At 26.6% G+C, this 11,944-nt stretch overlaps 1 long non-coding RNA gene across 1 annotated transcript; it reads right to left on the reverse strand.

Annotated features, from left to right (window-relative positions):
• Window positions 1-1,971: 1,971 nt before the first annotated feature.
• LOC129972197 (uncharacterized) lies at window positions 1,972-9,766 on the reverse strand. The gene is made up of 4 exons (XR_008784839.1): window positions 9,611-9,766; window positions 4,699-4,788; window positions 2,678-2,765; window positions 1,972-2,576 (listed from the first exon to the last, which is right to left on the reverse strand). It is a non-coding gene; the product is annotated as an uncharacterized LOC129972197 (long non-coding RNA).
• Window positions 9,767-11,944: the final 2,178 nt, after the last annotated feature.

An 11,944-nucleotide genomic window follows, 5' to 3' on the forward strand; every position in this document is an offset into this window, starting at 1 on the left:
CACAATAAGATGAGTTCAAATAATTTCCAAATTTTGGTATTTTTAATAATTGGGAAAACTGATTGGTTTGAATCAGATATATACATTATTTTAAAGCTACATAAGATATATCTAACAATTTTGAACCAGATGGCAGGTATATATCCTAACTATCATTTTTTTCCACAAAAATCTAACAGACAAATGACATGTGATCCTGATGAATTTAAAAACTGAAGATTAATCTTTGGTGAAATCAAATCTTTATCATAAAAATCTCCAGTTTCAAATGGAGATTTTGTTATCAGTTTTGTTTGTTATCACAATCCTATGAAATAGAAAAATTCTGCCTTCTTGCTTTAACATTACATGCAAATAAGTAAAATCAAAAAATTACAGCTTGATTTCATGAATCACATTGTTTACTATAGTACATAAACAAATATTATATATATATTCTATCCATTTGATTGCAGCTTTACCTTAAACATCCTCAAACAATAACAATCTTGAGATAGCCTATTCAAAAATTAATTTTTTTGAAAGTGTAAGATATTTTTTTTAAGAAATTAAATTTTAACAAATATCCTAATTATTACTTATATGATTATAGTGTGATTTTGAAAATGTTTGACACAAGTGTAATTTTTGATTAATCATTCTGTAATTCAGATTCAGATTAAAACAGTGAATAATACATTCATTTTCTAAATACAATAATTTATAGTTCCGTATACTTACGCATTTCTCTAGTACATTGTAACAGTTTGAAAGTCATTTTAAATCAAGGTATTACAAGGTCCATTTTAAAAAATCTTTTTGTTGATACAAAACTAAATTGAAATTAGAATGTCATTCAAACAAGACTGTTCATAATTATATCGCTTTAAAACATTTCATAGCAGATATTCAAGTATTTACAAAGTAGGTTTTACAAGGATTACAAAGTATTATAAGCTTTTTTTTTGGGGGGGGGAAATGATGTTTTCAGATTATCAAAAAATATTTCAGATAATGTATGATCTAATTCGAGAGCTTCTTAGAAAATGGTATACAAAATAAAAAATTAGTCTTCTTTAACTAACTATTTTAAAGATTGCAACTTTAATAATTTACATATATTTTTATAAAGTATAAGATACATAACAACTTAAAAATTTACAATTTTAATTAGAATTAAAATTTTTTAAAACAAAGTTTCAATCTGTAATGCTTATTATGAGTCCAATGACCTTGAAAATACAAAAACGTTTTTATTTCCTGTTTTGATTGTAATAAGTATATCCAAAATTCGCATCTATATACAAAATAGAAAGCATTACATCAAATAAATATATCATAATTATGAGCCAAAATTGATAACTGTTTTCATATTCAAATAATAATAACACTATGCCCGAATATGTTACTAAAGATGTTCAGATTAAACAGGCCACTAATCGTACAACTATGTTCAAATAGTTAATTTTCCATTATTTCCAGTTCAAATTAGTTGGTATCATCAACAATTTATACCAACCATCATTAGTAAAATAGATATTATCATAGAAATCCAAGCAATTTTACATATAATTTTTTTCCGATTGAAAATATTCCAATTAAACACATATATATAATTGTCTCATAAATCAATAAATTGATTATCATGTTTTAATATTTTTAAATAAATTTTGCCTTGTGTATGACATAACATTAAATAACATAAATAATAAGTATAACAGAGTTGCCACTCAAATCTGTAGAAAAAATTTCCTGTGCTTTTTCAGAACACATATTTAAGATATGAGTAAATGGAAAAATAGCATTCTTATGCGAGTTATAATGGAATATGGTTTTCAGAAGTGGAAAAAGCAAGGACAGGAAGTAACAATTTAATATTATTTGAAATAATAGCATATTAAAAGAATTTTGATAATTACAAAAAAAAAATCTCTTTATTTATTATCAAGAATTTAACAGGACAATATATATATATATATATATGCAATGATATTTAAACTCTAATTTCAATTTAATTAATTTCCAAGGTTTTATCTTAATTTAGCCCATACTAACTTCATTCTAAAATATTATCCTATTCCGTGATCCAATTCCACTTTCTCTATTTAATTAATTCAAGAGAAGCTTTATTAAATTGCTGAATCGGCTAAATGCCCACACATTCACACACTCCGCATGAAGGGATAGAAAATGTCCAGTAAGCACATTCTTTTTAAAAGATCCCTGTGTTTCCCTTACTTGTGATTGACATGCATCAGAAATCCCCATCAGAATCTTATTAATATATTAGCACTATGAAGAAATATTTTCCCTATCAAAATCTCAGGTTATATAAGACGAGGGATAATTTATTTTGTTCTTTTTCGACTTCTGCTTTTGTGCCGCACTGTGGAGGACATGCTTTGTCCGCGTCTCTGCTTGCAAATAATTATGCTTTCCCGAAATGAATAAATTAATTTTAAAAATGTAAAAAGTCTTCATTTATGTCTTCGACCTGCATTCTGCTTCACATAAAATAATGCTTACATATATATATTAAGGGGGTGGCTATATTACCTTTCATGCTCTTTAATTGTAAGCCACACAAAATTAAGGACCTAGGTGAAAAAAAATACATAATACAAATCATAATGCAAATAAAATACAAATCATTTAATAATTACTTAACAAAAAGAAAAACATTAGAAAGCAAAATTACTTTTTTTATTTATTCATTTTTGCCCATTCATGTATTTGGACATCAGTTTCTGCAGATTTTTCAGCTATCAGTTTCATAGAGCTAATCCCTAACAAATAAAATATGACATTTTATTATAGCCTAATGTACAATTTTTTTTTTTTGATATTTAACTTTTAGTGAACATATGAGTAAATATTTTTGGTATATCATTGAATGCATTAAGTGATGAATGTGATGCAATAAGTTTTAATGCCCATAAAAATTCAGCTTTAAATTATTGTTCTAGAACTAAAAAAATTGTTTATTTTCAGACATTAAATTTGACATTTTCAAACTTGGCATATCACCTTCTCCTACATTCGTTTAAATACAAAGTCTAATATTAATTATGACTTTCTTTAATTGAAACTAATTTTGACCCCCCCCCCTTTTCTTTTTGGAATGACTAATAAATGTCCATTTTCCCAAATTATTTAGGCTTAGTATTTTCTTGCTCAACAAATCTATTTTGCAAGACATCTCAAACCCATTCACCAAAATCAGGATGGGTTATATTTTTATCTGTCCAGTTTGTATTAAATATGGATATTGTGCAATTCATTGTTTTAAAATAATTATCTAATCTACCTTGAATAAGCTCACAATTTCTCAAACAATAAACAAAAAAATTCAATTAACTCGCTTGTGAGTGACTAAATACCACCGTGATGCGTCCATAGATTGTATGTTGCTATTCCTGTCAAAGAATGTATTCAAATTCTTTTACACAATTACAGAAGTCTCATGCATGCTCAATAGCTGCTATTTGGGAATCTCATAGAAAAAGAACAACTGTCTCATATATTGAAATTGAACTGATCTATACAGAAAAAATGCGAGATTCCACATTACACAATCGCGAATAGTATTGTTTCATTGTTGGAAGCGATGACTATGATATTTTATTCTTGTAATCTTTACTGATCGACATTTTTTAGATGGGGGGGGGGGGAGAGAAAGCTAAGAAACTTAATTCCTGTGTTTTTTTGTTTTTTTTCAAGTCTTTAAATTCCCTGTGTTTTCCGGTTTTCAAGGTTCTCCCGATGTTGTGGCAACCCTGTATTAGTAAATGATGGTCTGAGGCATCTACTTTGAAATTTTAAAAAATAATCAAATAAAATAAGTATAACAGAAGGTTTCCTCTTAATAATGAAAATATTTTTTTGCTATCATGAGAACTATTTTTCTTTAATATAAATAATAGATTATTTAATCAATTAAAAAGAGGAAGACTAACATTATTTTTCTTTTCACTCAAAATGTATCTTCTCCTTCAAAATATACCAACTAGAAAATATTATATACACAAATATCATGCAAAAAAAGTAAATATATTTGAGCAATTATGTTTCTAAAATTTTACAAAATAACCTAGTCAGTTAAAAAAAATCATATGAAATAATCAAATGTCTACTTTAATAGAATAAATGTCTTTTTTGTAAGTTACAGTAAACTCCAGATTATCTGTGAAATTGGGGAATGCAACAACAAGAATAAATACGTGAATTCTATACATAATCTACAAAATGACTAAAGAAGTATACAAATCAACATGAAACTACTTTTGAATAATTTTTATTTACAGTGGCACAGCCTATATATACAATCATGATTTCATAAACAGCAGATTTCTTTAGTTATAATTATGTAGGTTTCCTTTTTTTTTAAAAAAATGAAAATCGGTCACTCATTTTAATTTTAAATCTCTTCTTTTTATCTTTATCTAATCATCACTTTTAAATCATCTAAAAAATGAAATAATCGAGGTGAACGAATAATCAAGAGTTTACTGTATTTTGTGACAAAATTACCAACCACACTTTAACTAGATTTACATTAAAGTCACTAAACTAAAATCTTTAAAATAAACATTTTACAATCTACACAATTCTATTCTATAAGAGAAATAATAAAAAACAATTCTTATTAATATTTATAATGAATTTAATATATATTTCTATATTGCACAATGTTTTTCAGTATTTGAGATATTTTCTTACTGAATACTTGAATATACAGCTTATCTCAATTAAGAGACTCTTCCGAATGATGTTGCAGCAAAAACCTGTTTGCTTAATATTATCACAAATCTAGAAAAAGAAGAAAAATGTAAGAAAGCATGATAGTTTTTAGCATTTCAACAAGAAAAAAAAATCAAACATCATAAATAAAAGTTATGACAAATATAGTAGGTCAAAACGTATTTTGTGGTATAATCACATCAACAAAGATAGAATATCGTTGCTTGCAAGTGTAGAAGTCATCATATTCATTCATAGTTTTGACAATGAAATTGACTTTGCATCCTATGACAAAGATCCAAGGTGGCTTTACTGGAATGTAACATAAGGTAATTATAAAGTCACTATATATTGCCTACATGAACAGATTTTATTTCAAAATATTTGATTTTATTATAAAGTACATCGACTGTAGGCTACTAATCCAAAACCATCTATTAAGTTTGTACACCATATCTTGGCTTTATCTCTAGTGCTTTATCATATATTAAAATACTCTATCCAAAATATTTGGTGTAATTTTAGATTCTGCAAATGTAATTTGTTTTTTTAAAGGTGTAATGCGATTAATTTTTACAGGCTGCTTTCTTCACTTGACAAAAAATGTAGACATACTGAAATATGAAAAGTAGCTAGTTTGTTGAATAGTCCAAATTGCATTAAATTAGGATTTTTTATAGCTTAAAATAGATTACAAAATATAGCTTGCTACGCTGCATAGTTTTTTGCTTCTAGCATTTGGATATAAGTATATTTTTTTAACTTGTAATTTAAGCATTTTTCAGACTATAAAATATAAAGTTCTTCTATTTATTCTCCTCCTGAAAGCAGAAGGGCTGTGCATGATTTCGTTTGCATATTTTGAACAACCTCCGATATTACAGGCAACATTCTCAAAGGCTTTTCATGCTTAAACCTAACAATATAATTGAATTCTTTAGAATTTTGATGATTAGCCTGGCTATATGAATTTATCAATGGAATCTACCCTTATCTGATTCCACCTCAACAAATAGTGCAAGCAACTATTGCTTTGTTTTTTATTTATTCTAACAAGGGAAGGGCACGGAGTTGAAATCTGAGATGAGGATGAGATTTAATATAATGATGGTATACATTTAGAATGTTCATTCATGAAAATATTAATACACAATGGCCAGTCAATTTTGAGAAAATGGTCCTCAAACTTTAGGCAAAGCTTATATACTGATAACTTAACTCTCGTCCCGATGATCCTGATGGCATCGTTGTCTAGGTAACCGTCTCATATGCAAAAGGTCAGGGTTCGAACCTGGCTAGGATTTTTTTTTTCTTTTTTAATAACTTTTATTCAATTACAAATTTACAAATACTCTTAATTAATATGTTTTTAATTTTTTTCATCCAAAATAAATATTTATTATGAAATACATAAATAGCAAATAATACATAAAAGCAAAAAATTATAAATACAGATCCATTTTTTAAAAAAAATAATATTATTTAAATTTAATTAACTATTTACAGATAGTTTTAATTAATATGTTATTATTATTTTAATACTTACATTATAATTTAATGTTTAAAGGAAAAATAATTAAAAATGTAACATTAATGGCTACAGATAATTTAACTTGCTTGCAACATTTTCAAATAATTAATTTTCAAATTCTTGGATTTTAATAATAATAAATAATCAATTCTAACTCAACAAAGCTGTATTTATATCAAAAATTGAAGGGAGTAGCTGATATATGTAAGCAAACATCCTCAGCTGCAGTAATCAAAAGAAATAGTAGAGAGCAGGTGTTAATTTATTGAATGCATAGGCAGATGGATCAAAGCGTATTAATTGTATACAAAATTATTATTTAATTGAACATGATCAAGAAATAAATTCCTGTGAAGATAGTGCAAAAATTCAATCAATTGTACACCGTCAATTGTCATCACCAATTTTTAATAAAATGATCAGGTATGCATAGTACGTTTCCCAACTTTCTGATGAAAGAGAGAGATTTTTAAAGGCAAATGAAGTTTGTTTTCCCGTAGATCTCTTAAAGAAACCTTGCTCTTGTGGACAATCATCATTTATCAGTTGCGCAAGATGTCAAAATATATTTTGTTTCCAAGGTTTTTACTATAGTTACCATTCTGGTTCTTGTATATAATTGAAAGTAAATGCATATAAGATAATTTTTTAGAAATACTGAAATTTTTTTTTACGATACGAGTATTTAATTAATAATTATCACCATTTATGTTATATTTATTACTATTTTTTAAATATTAAATTACGATTTAAGTATTAAAATAATAAACATTTATCCTTGCATAAAAATAAGTAGCATATTAATTAAAACTATCTGTAAATAGTTAATTAAATTCAAATAATTTTATTTTGTTTAAAAAATGCATCTGTATTTATAATGTTTTGCTTTTATGTATTATTTGCTATTTAATTATTTGCTTTATTATGTATTTCATAATAAATATTTTGGATGAAAAAATTATATAAAACATTAATTAAGAGTATTTGTAAATTTTTAATTGAATAAAAGTTATTAAAAAAGAAAAAAAAATTCATAGCCAGGTTCGAACCCTGACCTTTCGCATACAAGACGGTTATCTAGACAATCATGCCATCGGAAAGGGAGTCAAGTTATCAGTATATAAGCTTTACCTAAAGTTTGAGGACCATTTTCTTGAAATTGACCTGCCTTTGCTTTTTAATATTTTCATGAATGAACATTCTAAATGTATACCATCATTATACTAAATCCCATTCCGATCTCAGATTTCAACCCCTTACCCTCCGTTTGTAAGCACTTTTCACAAATATGCCATAGGTTTGAAATGACTTTATAAATTGGTAAACTGACTAAATACCAATACTGAAAAGTAAAATAAGTATGATTAACTGAACAATAAAATGAATAAATTTATACAAAATGTGCTTGAAATATTAAAAATATTGCTAAATTGTTACATAAAAAAATTAATCCATCTTAAAATTAAGAAAATTTTATTCTAAAAATGTTGAAATTCATGGGAAATGTCCATATCTGCTTTCAAGATTATTTGCTTCAAAATTGTAATCAATGAAGCTTAAGCCAAAACATTTAAGTTTAAAATCATTATAGTATAAGAAACGAGGAAAAGATTGTCAACCTTTCATATTTATGTGATAATTCTCAAATCTAAGCAATGAGTTTTTAATATATACAACAGTATGTATTGCCAAGAAAATTCTGTAATTGAAAGAAGTTTTGTATTGTGATTTTTAAGTAAATGTATTAATTGAGATATTTTAGAATTAAATGTGAAGAACAGGTGGAAAAAAAAAAAAAAATCTCATAAAAGTGAAGGAAAATCTTTCGAAGCTACATCTTTGAACCATTAAGAATTTCTAACAGACTTCCACAATATAACATATTTGATATAGACATTTATTATAAAGTAAGTTAAATAAAATATGCATTTTGGAAGAATAATTGTTACCATTCATTTATTTGCTTCAAAATTTGATAATTATCTATATTTTTAACATAAAAATCCTTACGGCAAAATTCAAGAATTGATTGTATATTTCTGTGAAGAAGCTAAAAATCTTTGGAACTTTTTCAAAGTTAGATTATGGGAAAGTTAATTCATAAACAGATCTGCTAATCTCATAAAAAAAGGTACATTTTCGTTAATAAGATGCAAGTGGCAAATCTTCAAATAACATCAAATATAGCATATTATATTCCAATAGTGTATATTTCTTAAGTTAAAAAAAAAATGATTTTTTATAAAATGGATCTTTTTTGTGAAAATAAATTGTTTGATTTTCGAAATTGTTTATTATGCTGATTTGTTGAACCAGATTGAAGATTTATAGAAAAACGCCTAGCACTCATGCTACTATTAGAATTTTCATGGCATGATTACCTATATTCTGGAATTTGCTATATACAAATTCTTCTTTTTGCTCACCTTGTAAATGTGAAAAAAAAAAAAAAACCAAACAAAAAAAAACCATTGAAAATAAAACAGCACATATACAATCAACCATGAGGGGGAGGGGGGGGGGGAAGGGAACTTTCAAATAGATTAAAAACTATTATCATAATAGCGATTTTTACTTTATAGTGACCTGATTGGAAAATATTCCACCCATTTTACCTAGAGATCAATATTTTCACTCTTATGACAAAAAGTTTTGAATTCAGGACTTTTTTAGAATTCTTATTTTGGCTAATATACAATTTTTTTTTCTTCAGATATCATAATCACAGCCATACAGACAATGGAATCCTGAAATCTTCATCTAAACTCAAGGTGGTTTAAAACATGGACAGTCATCAAAATCTTATATGAGAATATTTTGACAGTTTCTAATCCTTCTCTTTTTGTATGAAATGTGTAAAATGTTGATTAGAACATTCTTCTTTGAAAGCAAAAATATAAATGAGAATAAAAATTTAGAAATTAAAAAAAAAAACATTAATAAAAAACAAGACATTCCCAGCCTTCGATGAAATCTAACACTGATACTATTTGCTAATTGGGCATTTTTAGAGCTCCTTGTAATAGTTCAATTTATACAAGTGCTTTTGAAAGTTAAAGATATAACTGATTAAATATATTCATTTCATATTTTTAAAATTCAAAAAAAGATTCCCAGACTTTTTATAATCTTTGAAAAGTTTGGGATAATTTCATCTTCATAGGAAAAATGACTGACCACATTATGCTTAACTGCCTTCCTTTTGATGAACGTGTGCAAGATGCCCCAAAAAATATTCAGTCTAAGTATTTTTAGATATGAATTTTCATGAAAATGGAGGAGTACCAAATTGCATACTATAATACTCATCTAGAAGACAAAAGGGGGAAAAAATCATTAATGACTAAATAACTCCCTTACCTTCATATTCTTTAAAAAGTTTTTGGTACTTTTTCATTAGTCAAGATTCTATATGAAAAGCTGCCAACTCCTCTTTTGCAAAGTATGAATGTCCATTCTAGTAATGATGAATATTCATGAAAAAGGAACAGCATCAACATTTAAGCAGCAGCTGAAGTTTCACTACAAGAAATACACCAAATTTCTCCTTTAGCTAAGCATTTTAATATTTACTTTCAACATAATTATAATAGTCATTTCATTTTATTCAGAATAAGGAATATTAATTTTCTAAAATTATTTTAGTATTTATGAATATTTGAACACCAGTATATTTTTTTTATGAAGTCTGTTTTCATCAAAACTTACTAAATCAAAAATCTAAAGTACCAAAGAAAAATTTAAAAATAGATCATTAGATTTGAAACTATAAAATTATCAGATTAGATTATTTAATTTTTAGAAAGTCATTTCTTGTTAAAAATGAAAAAATAAAATAAAAAATGCTTATTTACACTCCTAATGATCAGTATATTCAACACTTTTTTCTAGTAGAACAAAATGCATAAAATGAGCACTGCTAAAATGACGCATTTTATACCCTTTTATTAAATTTTTCCCAGCATTTATTTCTAATCATTGTCTATGTATAATAATCTGTTTTTTTAAGAATTATAAAAATGAATTAATTAATGACTGTAATCTTCTATAATATGACTTTTTTTTACTAAACGTGCAATAATGGCTAAAAAGTGAACAGTATTTTTTTTTAAACTCAATATTGTTAACTTTTCTTTCTCTAACAAATTTTCTTTTCCATTATAAATCTAGCATATAGATAAAAAAAAAAAAAAAAAAAAAAAAACTGAACAATCCAATTTAAAATTTAAATTATTGACAAATCCTTGAAAAATACAGAAAACCCATAACTGTTTAGGTTAAACACATCATATATATGTATCAAACATACAAAAATATTAATAAATGAAATCAATATACCTGCAGAAAAACAAATCATGAACCAGTCAGATGTACATTTTCTTTCTTTATGACACTAATTAAGTTGGCAAGCTCTGATCATAATGAGCATCAGCAAAATAAACAGCGGTGACACGACTTCAGAATAAACTAAATTTTTCTGCCCCTCCAGTTTTAAACAAAGTAAGAGTTTGAACAGAAATACCAGAAGCAGCTGAATGAAACTCCAAGACGATCTCAAAGCAGCAGCTTTGTACATTCCTTCCAGGTACTGTCGTATGAATACAATCACGCAGAAATAGGCATTTAATCCATCACAAATAAATAATGGCACAAATGTTGACCACCAAGACATACGGATGTAATTCTCTAGTTTCAATGTTGCCATGACTGAAAAGATTGTGACTGCAATTAAATTTAAAAGAATTTCTAAGATGGTCAATCCCAGCCATTTTACCAATTCCTTTAAAGAAAATATCATATCCATCAAAACAAATACAGTAATATACTAATTCATTTTGAACATGCTCTAAATATTACTAAAATTACTAGAAACGGAACATTTTGAATTGAATAAAAAACTTTTGGATAAAAAATAAAGCTTATTCATTCAATTCGTATATTAAATGCTTTCGTAGAATCCACAATCGCCTTTTCTTATTAGCTGGCGTAACACCGAACTTTACCGATATTTTGTTTTATTAATTATTCTTGTAAAATATATAAGATCCACATTTGTTTATTTTCATGCCGGTTTGAAAGTGCAAAGGTAAAGTTGAAGTGCCATTTCCTTAAAGCTTTCAATTTATGTAAACATAATGCATGGGAACAAGGAATTCTTTGACAGTTTGTTATATCTTCCGCTGTGGAAAGTACATTGCTTCTTAACTTTTTTTTTGTTAATTTTCTCAGAGATTACTGAATACTGACTTTATAAATATCTACACAACTTACTTTTATTTATGGGCTTACACTCAACCAGTTATAAGATTTCAGTAAAATCACACGTGCAAATGCGCAGAAAGATTTGCGCACGATCTTAAATAGTGAACAAAAACAAGTGCTTTTCTTGACGGGAGGGGGTGAGGGGTAAACAACATTTCTGTAATTTATCGTCAAAATAACACATAATGGTCAATTTCATATTTAAATAAAAATAATTAATTATTTAATAATTACTTTACTTATAATTACTTGCTTCTGCACAATTTTTGAGCATGCCTGGCCGCCGATCTGACTAGATTCTAGATTGACAGGAGCAAGAGTACAGTTTAATAGGTGAATTAGGCACAGTTATCAGAAAATTTTCGATTAGAAGGTAAGATATCTCCAACGAGGGATAAACAGCATTTCTCCAATTTATCGTCAGACTAACAC

Source organism: Argiope bruennichi, chromosome 6 (genome assembly GCF_947563725.1).
Source record: "Argiope bruennichi chromosome 6, qqArgBrue1.1, whole genome shotgun sequence".
Lineage (NCBI taxonomy): Eukaryota > Metazoa > Arthropoda > Arachnida > Araneae > Araneidae > Argiope > Argiope bruennichi.